The sequence below is a fragment of the Pelodiscus sinensis genome, chromosome 1 (assembly GCF_052426305.1).
Source record: "Pelodiscus sinensis isolate ZL-2025 chromosome 1, ASM5242630v1, whole genome shotgun sequence".
In the NCBI taxonomy this organism is placed as follows: domain Eukaryota; kingdom Metazoa; phylum Chordata; order Testudines; family Trionychidae; genus Pelodiscus; species Pelodiscus sinensis.
Genome location: NC_143052.1, coordinates 163,640,461 through 163,655,412, shown reverse-complemented (window position 1 = coordinate 163,655,412; position 14,952 = coordinate 163,640,461).

Below are 14,952 nucleotides of genomic sequence, written 5' to 3'. Positions count from 1 at the left end.
GCATGTCACATCTACGTCCACCTAGAAGACAACTGATGGAAATCATTTGGAGCAGTGAATGATGGTTGGCATTCTAACAGTCTTTAGAGATGCCCATGGTCCCATCTGCATTCATTTCCAACTATGCCTTAAAAGCCTGAAGCGTGGAGACAGGAAGTGTTTGGAGGTACAACTGCAAAAAGGATAGGAACAATGTTTCCCAGTACAAAGTACGGCTATCTTAAATCATTCAGAATATATTAATTTGATTTTAAAGCAACATCTAGTCAGGCTAGAATCTTCTGGTGGTATAATTTTGTCAAGCAAAGATTATGGGCATTTCAATTTCTACAGTTTCTTTTACACATGAGGGTGAAATTCACCTCTCTACTGTGGCCCAATCCAAGATCTATACACTGCCTAAGTGTAGGTGGAAAGGTAATTCCTTTCTCACCAATGCCATAACCTCTTTTCCACACATAGTTGCATATTTTTGTTTACCTGATATTGACTGAATTCATAAGAGCTGCATTATGTAACAGGCCCCTTTTAGATTAATTCAGAACATCTGATGATGTTCAACAACTCACACTGTTCGATTAGCTAAGCAGTCATAACTTGGTAATTTAAAGAAAGATGGATGTGCATAGCGCAAAGGCACTTGGTTTAGGTTTTGCTCCATTGTAAATTATTCCACTCTCTAATATAAAGTATTTAAAACAAAGCAAATTAAATTTGTTTATTGCAGTCTTTTACTACTGTGTCAGACATCCCACACTCAGTCAGTCATATTCAAGCAATACAAATGCACACCTGATGTTCAAGAGGTAGAGAAAATTGTTCAATAAAAGCTAGGAAATTCTCTTCCTTTTTAAAGTTTGAGAGCAGCTGTATGAGCATTATTAGGTGTTATTTTGCAAAACACGTTAACAGAGAGCAAAGCATAAACACTTCCTCAAATAACATAAGACATATGATACTAATTTTTCTCCAGACCTCTTAAAGATTTACTGTCTTAGGAGACATTTTCTCTTCACACTTCATCACTGCTGCATTGCAGAATGCTGCCAATAACAATCAATGCTCACAAGGGAAAACAGAGCGATGGTGAATTCCCAAAGTAGAGTTGATATATTCCATATTTTTTCTTACTTTACAGTTCCTTCCCCCCCCCCCCCCCCCCCAAACTCCAGATCACTTCCATGAGAAGATGGAAAGGTGGGAGATGAAGGGGAGAGAAGGTCCAACCACTAGTAGGATATTAGTTGCACCCAAGAGTGGCAAAAAGTAAGTTGTGTTTTTGTTTCCCGTTCAGTTCCATGTTTTAAATACAAACCATAACTCCACATGAACAAGAATTTGCTGTTAGAGCTTTAGTATCCAGTGAATTCTCTGTGTCAAACACCCATAAAATATGTAAGACATTTTGGCAAGAATACTGTGATTGGGAGATGCTGGGGAAAAAAAAACATGGATGATATTGGGGGAGGAGGGGGTTGCAAGCTTTTACCCGATGTGTTGAAATGCAAAGCAATTCTAATCTAAAATTCACACTAAAGATTAGACTTGTTTTTCCACTCCCCCTTCTGACTCCAAACCCTAAACCAGAATACAATCAAAGCAAAAAATTAGTATCTAGACAGATTTATTAGAAAAAGGACAGTTTTGCTCATCCCAGTGTAACCAAACACAGGCAGCATTAATGAAACCAGCCAAAAATAAGAACAACTCTCTAATGCCTTTTACTTTGTTGTGAAACATATACAGGAGATGAGGCTAATCTTATGGCCATGGTATAGAACTTAGTCAGCAGATCCTGGTTTTTTCCCAACTCTACTATTGACTTCCTGTGTGACCCAGGATGAATTACTAAAACAGGTAGTATATCACAGAGGTGTTGTGAAGGTTAATCTACTCTATATTTGAGAGAGTTTGTGCATCTGTGTGTCCATCCATCTGAGACTGTTGGTCCAAGAACTCCTCCTAAATGGTAAGAGCTAGGACCACTAAATATGGTGTGCAGCTTCCACTTATCATAACTTAATGCAAGGTCAGGATTTGCCTGGACAATGGTATGTGTCTGGAAAGAGATTCTCTCTCACCAAACAGAAAGGGAAGGGTGTGATAGCAGGGACCATTATACCCCAGAATGATCATAGCCAGCGGGTGGACCCCAGCGGGAGCAGCAGTTACCCTGGAAGTTTCTGCAAACCCATATGCAGGGAACCTTTTTCAGGAACTGCAGCATGAGCTGTGTGGAGTTTTCTGGGCTCTGCTGTCTTTCCACAAGTTTTACACAGTGAGAGTAAAGCTACATGGCCCACAGGGTCATTTGGGGCATGCTGTGCAAGCAGAGGGAGAGAGTGCAGCCTTGGAAGTCTGGTGCAGGAGTCACAGTCTTGGGTTTCCTATAGGAAAGCTGGAGGCAGGGGGTCCATGATAAAACTGACAAACTTCCAGCTTGTGTACTATCCTTAAAAATCAAAAATCTAAGCAAGGAAAACAAACAGTTACATGTAACCAGACTACACGGTGTTTTGTCCAGGCACTCCTCATTCTATTATATCCATTTTCAAAGCTGCCTGTCCCCCGTCCCCCCGCACCCCCATTGCTACAACCACATTTTTGAGAATAAGACTGGCATGTTTCCAGCCTAATACAGTAAATAGGCTGGGTAGTATGCTCAAGGTGTGCTGCAATGTGAAAAAGGCAATACTTTTATCAGATAAAATACTTCATTGATAGAATACTATGCAAGTATGTCCAACCTAGGACATCCACATCCAGAAATATATTTTTAGATCTAGCTCTATGCAGATCTACACCACTGCTATTATGGCTGGCACATTGTCCATGTGTGTCATTACTACTCCACAATTTTCAAAACAATAACAACATATTTGTATTGTAATAAAAAATTGTCAATGCAGTTAATGCAGAGTTTGTAACAGGGAAGGAAATTACAAGAACCAAGGTATTGGCCAAAGAGATGCCAACAATAATGTTACAGGTGGACTATAATGGTTTAAAAAGGAAACACTTTCCAGTAACAGCAGTTTACTTGCGTAAACTATACCATAGTTTTAACAATGAACAGCAGGAACAGTAAGGTGGTATTTATGTGCCTTAAATACCAGAAGAAGAGGTCTGTGTAGCTTGAAAGCTCATCGCTTATAGACAGAGGTTGATCCCATGAAACGTATTTACCTCCCCCAACTTGTCTTCCTAATATCAATGTATACTGCATTCCGCATACTCTTGCAACTAGGTGACAGCACTGAGGTATAGCCTTACCTTGAAGGCAGCATAGAGTGGAACCATTTTCATCTTTTTGCTTCAGGACAAAATGGTGCCTGGAGCAAAAAATGGAATTGCATTCACTGCTCTCGTCCATCCCTCCTCTCTAACCTCATTGGAGCGCCAGATGGGAAGTATGTGGGAGCAGTCCATAAGCGCTGGGGACCAACATTCCATCCAGCCCTTACTCAAACTCCATATTCTACCACAGTCACCTATGCAAATGCCCCGGAGAATCTAGACAGTAATTTTATCCCTCACCTTCTTCCCCATTCAGGTTTTGGTTAATCATGCTGTCTCCCTCACCTCCCTCCTCTTTTCATCCTCTCCTTGTTTCTTCCTCCAAATCACTTGCAAGATTTTTATCAAATACTGACAGAAGTTCATCCTTATTGTCAGAAGTGGGGCTCCTCAACCAGCTGAGTCCAATCTGTTCTGACTAGGTGCTCAATAGTCGAGAATCCTACCCCAGAGAATACGGTGGCCTGAGAAGCTCAGCCTGAGCTTTTATAGCTCCATTGTCTCCATGGAGCAATGCTTTCTTGCTGGGTCACACACAGTGAAATGGCCAATGAGAAGGACATCTTGTGCTCCATTTTAGGGCATTTTAAATCCGGCTAGACATTTAAATGTAGTTCACAAACAGGTGGGGAGACTAAAAGAGTGTCCACAGCACCAGAATGTTGTGCTCCCATTGGTCTTTGCTGCTTAAAGTCTGGTTGTATATATATATATTTTTGGAGAGACTAACTAAAAAAAAAATACTTCATTGTGATTATTTTGCAATACTCCCATTTCCAGGCAACAAAACATTGCAGAATTTTTTGACTATAATTAAACAGAACATTTCCTTTTATTTAACACTGAAAAGCAATGAAATGTTATTAAATGGTGCAGGCTTTAATGCCAGTTTATTAGTGGCTCTGACTTGGTGCCTGCTGATACAGTTATTGTGAAGGCCAAAAGGTTAACAAGAGTTGGCAGGACCCAAACAGCTTGCCAGGTGTTTTTCCTTGTGGTTGATGGAGTAAAGCCAATTGAAATTATCACTGTAAAACTAGCCACTGGTAACTCTGAATTTCAATATGAAACATTATTTGCAAGGGCTTCTCCCCCCTTCCCATTACTGCTGCAATTGTCACATATTTTGTAATAATAGCAGCAAGCTCTCTCAGTCCTCAACAGCTCCCTGACAACATACAAGAAGTATAATACTTTCCATTATAAATAATAATGGCCTGTGCAATCAAATAAAGCTTTGCAGCCTTCTGCATCTTTGTTAGGAGCAACTCAGGCACAAGACAAGTCTTAAGATTTTCCAAGGACTTTTAATTGCTGACTTCATAAACATGAAGAGATTTAATGAAATAATAAGAATCAGATTACATATGACCCAGGTAGCCTGGGTAATAAAACACACATGCTCACACTGGTGTTTTGGACTGAGTACACAGGTATTTGGTCCAAAACAAAGCAGGTGGTAAAGCAAACAAGTAAGCATCTATTTATCTTGCAGCTTCTGTAGCTCACCAATTACTCTCATTTATGTGCAGTAATTCAGCATATCTGCAAAATTAGATAGAAAAAAGATGGAGAGGTAACAGAATGGGATTCCATGGATTTATTGTCAGAAAAAATTATATGGCACCATGTATATATCACCGGCCATTAGAAGCCAGCCTGTCAACAGCAAATAGATGGCACTGAATGGGCATCTGAGATATTTACTTCTGCTTCCATATACTGACTATAGGAAATATCTTGACTATTGAGTTTATCTAAATGCAAATCTGGTGACTTTGAAGGGAATATAGACCATAGGCATGTTCAGGTTGTCTTCTAAATTTTCAGCCCACTTAAAAGGTTGTAAGGTCCTCTACAATACAGGGTGCATTGAAGTCAAAGGGAAAACTGTCGTTGAATTTGACAGCCCAAACATCTATTTCCAGAAGGGAGCAGTGAGCAAAGAAACAAGCACACTCATGTACAGTGCATATACTCGAAACTTATTTTACAGATATATATTCTACTCCCTAGAGAGAGATCTGGTTCTCCAGGGTTTTGCCTTTCCAGTCACAAAATGTTTCAGACACCTTGTCTGGCAACCCTGATACAGGCATCTGACGAAGTGGGTCTTTGCCCACGAAAGCTTATGCTCCAACACTTCAGTTAGTCTATAAGGTGCCACAGGACTCCTTGCTGCTTTTGCAGATTCAGACTAACACGGCTACCCCTCTGATACCTGATACTGGAGTGTTCTGTTTCATTTCCCACCTGTCCATTGTACTACATCTTCAGTTCAGTATCTTCTCCTTCCCTTCTGAGAATAGTGGCACTGCTAACGACAACAAAATGGTCTATTCTCTCTAGAAATTTCAAAAAGCTAAAACTAAGTTACGTTGCAAGAGAACGGTGATATTTTTAAAACACTAAATATATATGAAAATCCCTATAAAAAAGCTGAAACCTGACTGCTGGGCACACATGCCATGATCTGTCACTGCTCTACATCCACAAAACTAAACAGTTACATGTAACCAGAGGCAAAGCATCCACGTTCAAGTTGTTTCTACAGAGAAAGGCATAGGCACTTTTGAAAATTGTAGCCTAAGGACCAGATTTTTTTAAAGATATTTTAGGAACCAAGTGGGCTTTTCAAATCACAGAGGCATCTAACTCCCATTTAAATTAATGTGCATTAAATGCCTCCCTCAAAAGTGGGGTTGAGCTGGGACAGAAGTTTGGGATGCAGAAGGAGGTACTTATTGTCCACAGCTCTGGGTGGCAGCGCAACAGGGCTAAGGCAGGTTTCCTACCTGCTCTGGCCCACATAGTTCCTGGAAATAGCCAGCACGACCAGCAATGGTTTCTGGTAAGGGAAGGTAGCACCATGCCCTGCAGATGTCCATAGGCCCTGCCCCCACTGTCCACGATTCCTTGTTCCTGGCCAATAGGAGCTGTGGGGGATGGTGCTTACAGGCAGGGGCATAGAGAAAACTCCTGCCATCCCAGTCCCCAGGAACTTGGGGCCACGGCAGGCAGGAAGCAAGGCTTAATCCCACTGTGTCACTGGATTGGTAACCCCACAGGCCAGATTAGAAGATTTGAGGTGTCATGTGCCCACCTCTGCCTCTGAAAGTGCCTCAACACCTTTAATTCTCTGGTCCTTAGACATCTAACTTGTTTTGAAAGTCAACGAGGCTGAGGATCCTAAGTGGTTAAATCATATTCAAAAAAATTACCCAAAACACTTCTAATAAGCAAGAATGTAATTGTTGGCATCATAGTCAAATACCATTGCCCTGTCTTGGTGGAAAGGAATGAACTTTAGCTTTTGACTAGGCAAGATTTTCAGGTTAAAAAGGTTTCAGGAAGCAGAAAGAGCATGAAAAATGCATTGCTGTTTGCAAACTAGCAAAAAAAACTGGCTGACACAGATACTTCTCTGTGACATATTTAAAATTACCATTTATCATTCAACATCATTAGAACAAAGACTCCACTTACAGTACATCTTATCAAATGGTTCTGAATGTTTTTCTAAGTTACTCGGTGGCCAAAAGGCACCTTTCTAAGGAGAATGTTCTATTCCGAAGGACAGGCTGATGAAAGCCAAGATTGTGTTTTGAAGGATTTTTCCCCCTTCCCTGTTACTTAATTTTTCTTCAGTGCCGCTGTCTTTATAAAACAGGCATGTCATCATTTTTCAGAACGTGTTTTGACACTTCATTGATGTCTTTACTATAATCAGTTTTAGCAATTTACTGGTGTAGATATTTTTTCTTTTCATTATTACATCTAGTTCCTTCTCATTGTTACTGCTTGGTTTTTGCTTTTTCCCAGACTGGTGAATTTTTTGTATTGTTTCCATTTACTTTTTCTATATACATAAAACTAGAAAATTTATCTGGCATAGCTCGATTCCTTAACTCAATTGATTTGGGGGGGGGGGTTGGAAAATAACATGAAAATGTGCATGTGTCATTTAAATTATTGTGCTGGTGAGGCTGGGGATTAGGAGTTCAATAGGCAAGCTGCCCCAGGGAGAGAGTACTACCCCAGCCCCCTCTCACCACAGCAGCTTGAGGCCAGGTGAGAAATGCCTTTCCATGGCCAATGCAACTCCGGTATGCACAGCCAGGGGAGGGGTGCACACCCTACAGCTGGGTCAGATACAGGTTCATATGCCCCCAAGCTTCCCCAACCAGAGCAAGGAATGCAGCAAACTGTGTACTTTCCACTTGCTCCCTGATGAAGATGAACAGTCAGAAATGTTCCCATAGGAATAGGTTGAGGGCTTCAGCTAAAGGAGGCTGGGGAGGAGGGAGGCGTGGACAGTCCAGGATGGTGTCAGGGAGTGCACTCCCAACCAGCCTCTTTCACCTGCCTGGTAATTCTGTCTCTTTTCTGTAGGATATTCTAAGAAGCAATCTCATTCCAAGCACATCCCATTTTCCTGGCACAGCCAAACCCTTGCCTTGCTTTAAGTTATGATCAGAGGAAGCTGCATACCAAATTTGGTGATCTTACTGTTTAGGAGGAGTTCTTGAACAGACAGACAGAGTCTCTCAAATATATAGTAGCTTTCAGTCTGAATAGCTCATCAATTTAAAATGCTTTAGCAGGGATCACTGATGGATACAGTAATGTGACACTTCTGTAGGTGACCCACGATGCCTCAGGAATTCACATTACAAATACCAAAACACACAGGTTTAGATCTACTTTAGGGTAGTTATATTCCAAAAGCTAGGACTTCATACTCCAGCATTGTTAATCTGAGACCTGTGGCAAATATTACATTCACTTAAAAATAATTCTGGATTATCCTGGATTAACGCAGAGTCAGGGCACATGTGGCGCATTGAATACAGTTCTTGCCTTGTATTCTTCTGATGAAATAATTAGAAATAATCACTCCAGTTACTTCCCTCAATTTTTCATGGCTTTTATCTCCTAGTTTTAGCTCTTAGCTTTATTTATTTAGTTTTCTTATGCCTTTAGACTGTAACTCTCTTAGCCCTCAGTCTCAGACCTATTTTCAGTCTGGCACTGACCTAATTAATATTCTGTAGCTCTGCACAGGTTTACAGGCTATGGAAATTACATTCTTACTATTATTTTATTAGCATGGCCTAAATTCTAGAAGTAGGTAGAAGACGAGTGTTTAAAAACAGATTAAATCTTCTGGTTTCCTGTCTATGTTAGGGGTTTGTATAGCTCCCAGCTCCATAGTATCCAAAGCTTTGCAGGTAAATGAGATATGCAAGGCCAGCTCCCGAATTATCTTAATGAAGTCTTCAGATCTCTGTTTCCTAGTTCAAGAGGCTCTGCTTGGAATAATATATATTTGAGGGTTGCTCATTTCTCTTGTCTACTCAGTTATACTGGGAATATTTTTTCAAAGTAGAGTGAGTTGGAGTTTAATGATCTTTATGGCATGCTATAAGGCAGGGGTGTCCAAACTTTTTTCAAAGAGGGCCAGATTTGATGAAGTGAACATGCGTGAGGGCCGACCATTTTGCCTGACATTCTTTGAACCATTAAAATTAAATGCAAATTAACTATTTTATGCAAAGTTTATTGCAAACGGCATACTTTTCATTTCTTCACATGGATGACAAATCTAAACAGGTGTTAAATCACTCTGCCTTTCATATCTGAAGGCCAGATGAAAAAAAAATCCAGGAAGCTGAAATATATGTCAGGAACATTGTAAAGTACATTACATATTATTGGTAATAAAGGTTGTCTGTCAACTTTTAAGTTAAAAAAATATGAACAGGAACATAACACCAAGTATACATGTTGTGTCCAAATATATTTATAAATGATTTAGACCAACTGACATTAACTGAGATTTTACAATGTATTCACATCTCAATACATATGGATTCGTTGGGGGCCATAAAAGATAGATATTGCCAAATTACCTGGGGGGCCGTATTAAACCGGAACACGGGCCGCAATTGGCCCGCGGGCCGGACTTTGGACATGCCTGCTATAAGGTAACTACAGTGCCTGAAAGAACTCATTCCATAGACAGATTCTTTTGACCATCAATGTGTCATCTCTAGCTCTCAATATAGGTTTGTCTTGCATTTGGGGAGAAGCATTCTGTACCACAAAAACATAGCTCTTTTAGCAGGTCATGGATGGAGATGCACTCTCAGAAGAAACTGGGCTCTTACCCATCAATTCCACTGAAGATCAGGATCCAATTCTGTAACTGATACAGGAAGCAGTCTGAGAGCCAGTGGTGAGGATGCAGGAAAGGCATGTCAGCCCAGGCCATGGAGGCAACAGATTTTCACTTGGGAAAGGATGTGGAACTTGGAATTTCCAAAGGACATCCTAGCAGACATTAGACACTAGTAGGACATGACAGAGAGTGGTGAAAAGCATTTAGCTGGCAAGTAAGCAAGCATGACTCAATGATTTGGGTGAGACTGATTTGAGAGTAGTCTAGATAGGCAGCTTTTATTGACTTTCATCCACTTCTGCCTTTAAGTTAAACACAAAGCACTAGACAATGTCCCCAGGTACTCAGATATAATGGGTCTGTCAAAAAGTCACACAGATACAATTATTTTTGTTTCCAGGACCAAGACTGTTCTTAGCTCATGCTCAGAATGTGACATGCTTGCATAGGTATGGATGTTTACTTGCTTTAACCTTGTTAATAACTCATTTTCTATTAAACACATTTTTTCATAGCTTATTATAGGACAGACCTATAGACCTTAAGGCCAGAAAGGAACATTATGCTCATTTAGTCTGACCTTCTGCACATCACAGGCAGAACCCCAATCATCCCTCATGTAATAGACCCATTAGCCCTGGCTGAGTTACTGAAGCCCACAAATCAAGACTATAAAGTACCCATCTTTCCCCATTCATCTTTTCTTGGAGCCACCCATAAGCCCAGTACTGACAAGCCTCAGAAGCATATGGTGTAAGAGACTAGTACAGCACATTGATGCAAATATTGATTTTCCTGCATGAATATAGGTAAGAAGTTCAAATTTTGCATTAAAACGGCACATTCATTTTACCATACCACATCAACCACCATGTCAAAATAAGTAGTGGCTGCCATTGAAAAGTGGCCATTTCCTACACTCTTGTATTTACTTTTGACCTGGTATGTCCCATGCATCAAATATACCCCCAGAAATTGCAGACAGTTTTATTATCATTCATGGGTACTGCCCAGTTTGAAATGACACTGGTTATAGCAATGTCCTGTGGATTGCTATATTTCTGGGAACATATATGAGATTGCTTAGTGTTGACGTTAATAAACAAGATGCCAATGTAAGCTAATTTGTTTCCAATTATACAGACTAAAATTGATGGCTGCCATTGTCTAACCCTGTTTTCTATTGTTATAATGATATTAACTTTAACCATCTGGATTGAAATTTTCCAAGCTGGATGTCTGACTCAGGCAGAAATGTATTGATAAATTTCAGTCAAAACTGCTTAGCGATGTAAGAGAATGAGGCTAGAGAAAGTACATTGCTGTGCCCTTGTTAAAAAATTCTGGCAACTGCTTTAAAGAGTTCTAGTGTTCCCCAGGTTTTGCACTTTCATTTGGGCATTCCCTAACTTGTGAGTGCATCATTTTGCAATCATAATGTCCTTTTAGTCTAGTTTTTTTTCCATGTGTGATTGTTCAGTACATTGTGAGAGTGAAAAATACAGATCCATGAAAATGCTACAAACATTAAGGGGATGGGGGGGGGGGGAAATCACTAAACATTCTGGGTGGGATTATAAAGCAGGATCATAACCACCGTGGAGTGAATGGTACAGCCATCTAGGGCATAACACTGAGAAGGGATAGAAAAATAGGACAGAAAAATTATGAAAAAATGGTAGCAGATGGAGCCTTGTAGCGGGCATGGAATTGCCACCCTTCCTTCTGCACTGCTACTGGCTGCGGTGCTGCCTTCAGAACTGGGCAGCCAGAGTGCAGCAGCTACTGGCCAGGGTATTTATGCCATTCCTCCATTGTCCATTGACCCTTCTATTTTGGTAGTGGGCAGAGGTAGTTCCTGCCCCTTTTCTGTGCAGGGGCTGAGGTGGGCTACACAGAAAATGGGGCTGAGGGATGAGCTACACATCTTGGGAGTACACACACTTATTTTTCTAACACTCAGCACTTAAATGTGTTATCATCGTTGCCCTCAAAACGAGAATAAAAATATACATAGACTGACCCATTTTAAATTTCATCTATGGCAGTTCACTGGTGCAACATTTATTCACCAAATAGAAAAACCCTGACACACTAAATAAATGATATGAATAATAAAAATAAATGCAAACTTCTGTGGAAAAATTATTGGTTAAATAATGCTGATGGCTAATTGCTTTAAATCAGAGAATGCATTGTATTATATTTTAAAATTAGCCATTAGCACAAACTATGAAAACAAAGCAGCATCGCACACACTACTATTTAAAGCAAAACAAACAACAAATGATCAGAACTAAGTACACCTTTCTTCCCTAGATAGAACCTCTATTTCCATTCCAGTCAAATCTAAACCCAATCAATCACAATCTTATAATTCAAAACATTTATCAAGTGCTGAACACTCTGGCACTGAACCAAGAAAGGCATTCAAACTGTGCTTAACTTTAAGAACAAATAGTCCCTTTGACTGTACATGTGCTTAAACATAAGCTTAAATTTAAGCACATACTTAAGTGCTTTAATGGATCAGTGCTCAGCATCTTGCAAGACTGAGTCGTATATATAGTAGCCCAGTGTCTGTGAGTCTGTAACGCTGAAATGCTGGCTGTTCCCTCTGGGTGGCCTGTACTGCATGGGGTGTGCGGGGCCCAAACGGCCACTTGCTCTGCTTGCTCCCTCGCAGCGGCCCGGCTGAGCAGCGCAGAAGTCAGTCGAGCGCGACGGCAGGAGGCAAAGGGGGGCAGGGCGGTGACATGCAGCATGACAGCAGCTCCAAGCCCCACCCCCTGGCTGTGAATGTCACCGCCCTGCCCCCCCTCGCCTCCCGCCGTGGCACTAGGCTGACTTCTGCGCCACTCAGCCGGGCCGCCACGCAGGAGCAAGTGGCGTAAGCAACCATTTGGGCTCCACGCTCCCCATGCAGCATGGGGAGTGCAGAGCCCAAACGGCCATTTGGGCTCCGCAGTCCCCGAGTGAGAAGAGAAAGAGAGAGACAGAGAGGGAGGCAGCAGGTGGAGGAGAGCTGAGAGAGAGAGAAGGGGGAGGCAGTAGGAGGAGGAGAGAGAGACACGGAGCGAGAGACCGGAGACTCAGGAGAGAAGACCGACATGGAGGAGAGACCTGAATATCCTGTCTTATGACGGGCTAATTGGCTAGTTAAACTATAAACTAATAAAACTGGCACAAACTGAGCCAGGTAATAGCTACTCTGATTTTTAACAAGGGAAGATGACCCAAATAAAGAGTTATTCAAAAGGATGGCTAGTAATGAGCTGATCCAAACAGAAAAGTTGTTCGCTAATTCCTGGAGACAGATGCTGAAAGGAACTCAAGGTGAGATCAAGGAATGAGTTCCACAAGTGAGACCCTTCTTGGTTCTAGCAGCTACCTGTGATCTGATACATTTAGAACCTCACTGCCCATAGTGCACAGACCAATGGTCACCAAAATACCTGAGGCATTGATTAATTATCAATTTACATCTTCTATCTAAAGAACAGGATTTGACAAATAATTATAGGTGTAAAAAGGCCTATTATTAAGGGTCAGAGAGTCTGACTATGGCTATACTTTTGTTGCACCCGTTTAATTCCCAGGGAGGAGCATATCATTATTCAAGGGCAGAACTTGATACGAAGATACTGTTTTAAAAAGTAATTACTCTGATGTGCCAGCCTATACAATGTTCAAATGACATGAAATCATTGAGGGACTGACTCCCACATTAAGGCTATGTCTACACTATAGAGTTTTTCTGGGATACCTCCAGTATCCCAGCAAAACTCTGCCACATCCAGGGAACGCATTTGCTCTTCTGAAATTTTTTTCGGAAGAGCAGACATGCTTTTTTGGCATCCCTGTAAACCTTGTTTTACAAGGAAGAAGGGATGTTCCGAAAAAGGGTTTTTTTTCCTGACTTTTGGCCCCTTGTAGATAGGCCAAATATCAGAAAAGCCTCTTCTGAAAAAAGAAGTGGAAAAAGCTATGCAAATAGCAGTTTGCAATTTGCATAGCTTTCTCCAGAAGAATAGTATAGTACAGACATAGCCTAGGGGGCCTTTAACACTGTTCTAACTGAGTAAAGTAGGTCTGTGCGGTATAAGCGTCATTTACTCCCTTTTTGCTGATTGAGCTGTGAAAAAATGATAATTGGGCTTCAAATTTTTTTAATTAATAATTTTACATAAAATGCATACATGAATTATTTTTTCTTTTTGCATTTACAAAACTCCAAAAACAGATCAAGCCTTTTTTTTTCCTCTTTTTTTGTTGAAAAACTGTACCAAACCCAGAGCAAATATCTAAGCCTAAAAAGATAAGATCCTAATGGCCAAGATATATTATATAGAACTGTTTACAGAGCCTCTAATCATAGCAGCATTTTTATGCAATAGAACTGAAATACATATTTCCAAAAAATTCACCCTTTCAAAATACAATAAATTAGATATGTAAAAATAAGCTATTACATTAGTTTTAGTTTTGAATTAAATTGTTACAGGTGTTGGAATTTTGTAGCCTATAATGTTAAAAGCCTGAGTTTTTAAAATTATTTAATATTTACTAGGGTGCTGTGTCCTCTGCTTACTTTGCTTGCCTAACCCCCCCCCCGGCTGTTTTTGCTTTGCCGAGAGAGCCTGTTGACACTGATGATGTCATTCTGTCACCTGGCAGGAACATTCTATCATCCGTGAGGAAAAACTTATATATATACATATATATATATATACATATATATATATATATATATATATATATATATATATATATATATATATATATATATATACACACACACACATATACACACACACACACACACACACAGAGAGAGAGAGGGGGGGTGACGCGTTTTTAAAAAGGTGTAAATGTATTTACATAATATTGTGTAATGATTCAGCATATAACATACAGGTCTATCAATCCTTTATGTAGATTTTTTCCCTGGAAAAAAAACAAATGTTTAAGGCACCTTAAAGCTGACAACAGTTCTTAATTCTTGGTTTTGCACAGGGTCTAGGATCAGTGTGTGAAAATACATTACATATGTGCTGCAATAGTTCAATATAATAAGGCAAGTTTAAGAAAAGTGTGCGCAGAAGTTAAGACTGGTGATTATGGATTTTAAATTGTGACTTTCCTTTCTGGATGTTGATTATAATAGAAATGTAATACTAAAAAAGAATAAAACATCTCTAGTTCATTAAAGTGCTCTCTCCCAATCAAGTTAATCATCACAGTTGAAAGCAAAATATACATTTAAGTGAGATCAAAAAGGAAAACTAGGAACAGTCAATTATTTTTGTCCCAAGTTTCTTGGTCAAGACATAGTTAACATCCAGATTTCAAAGAAAAATTTTTCACACTGCAAGCATCCCTGTTCAACAAATACATACAATTCTCTGTATTAGCAATACAATCAGCACCTACTGATATTTTAATGAAATGAAAAATAAAATAAACTATTTTAT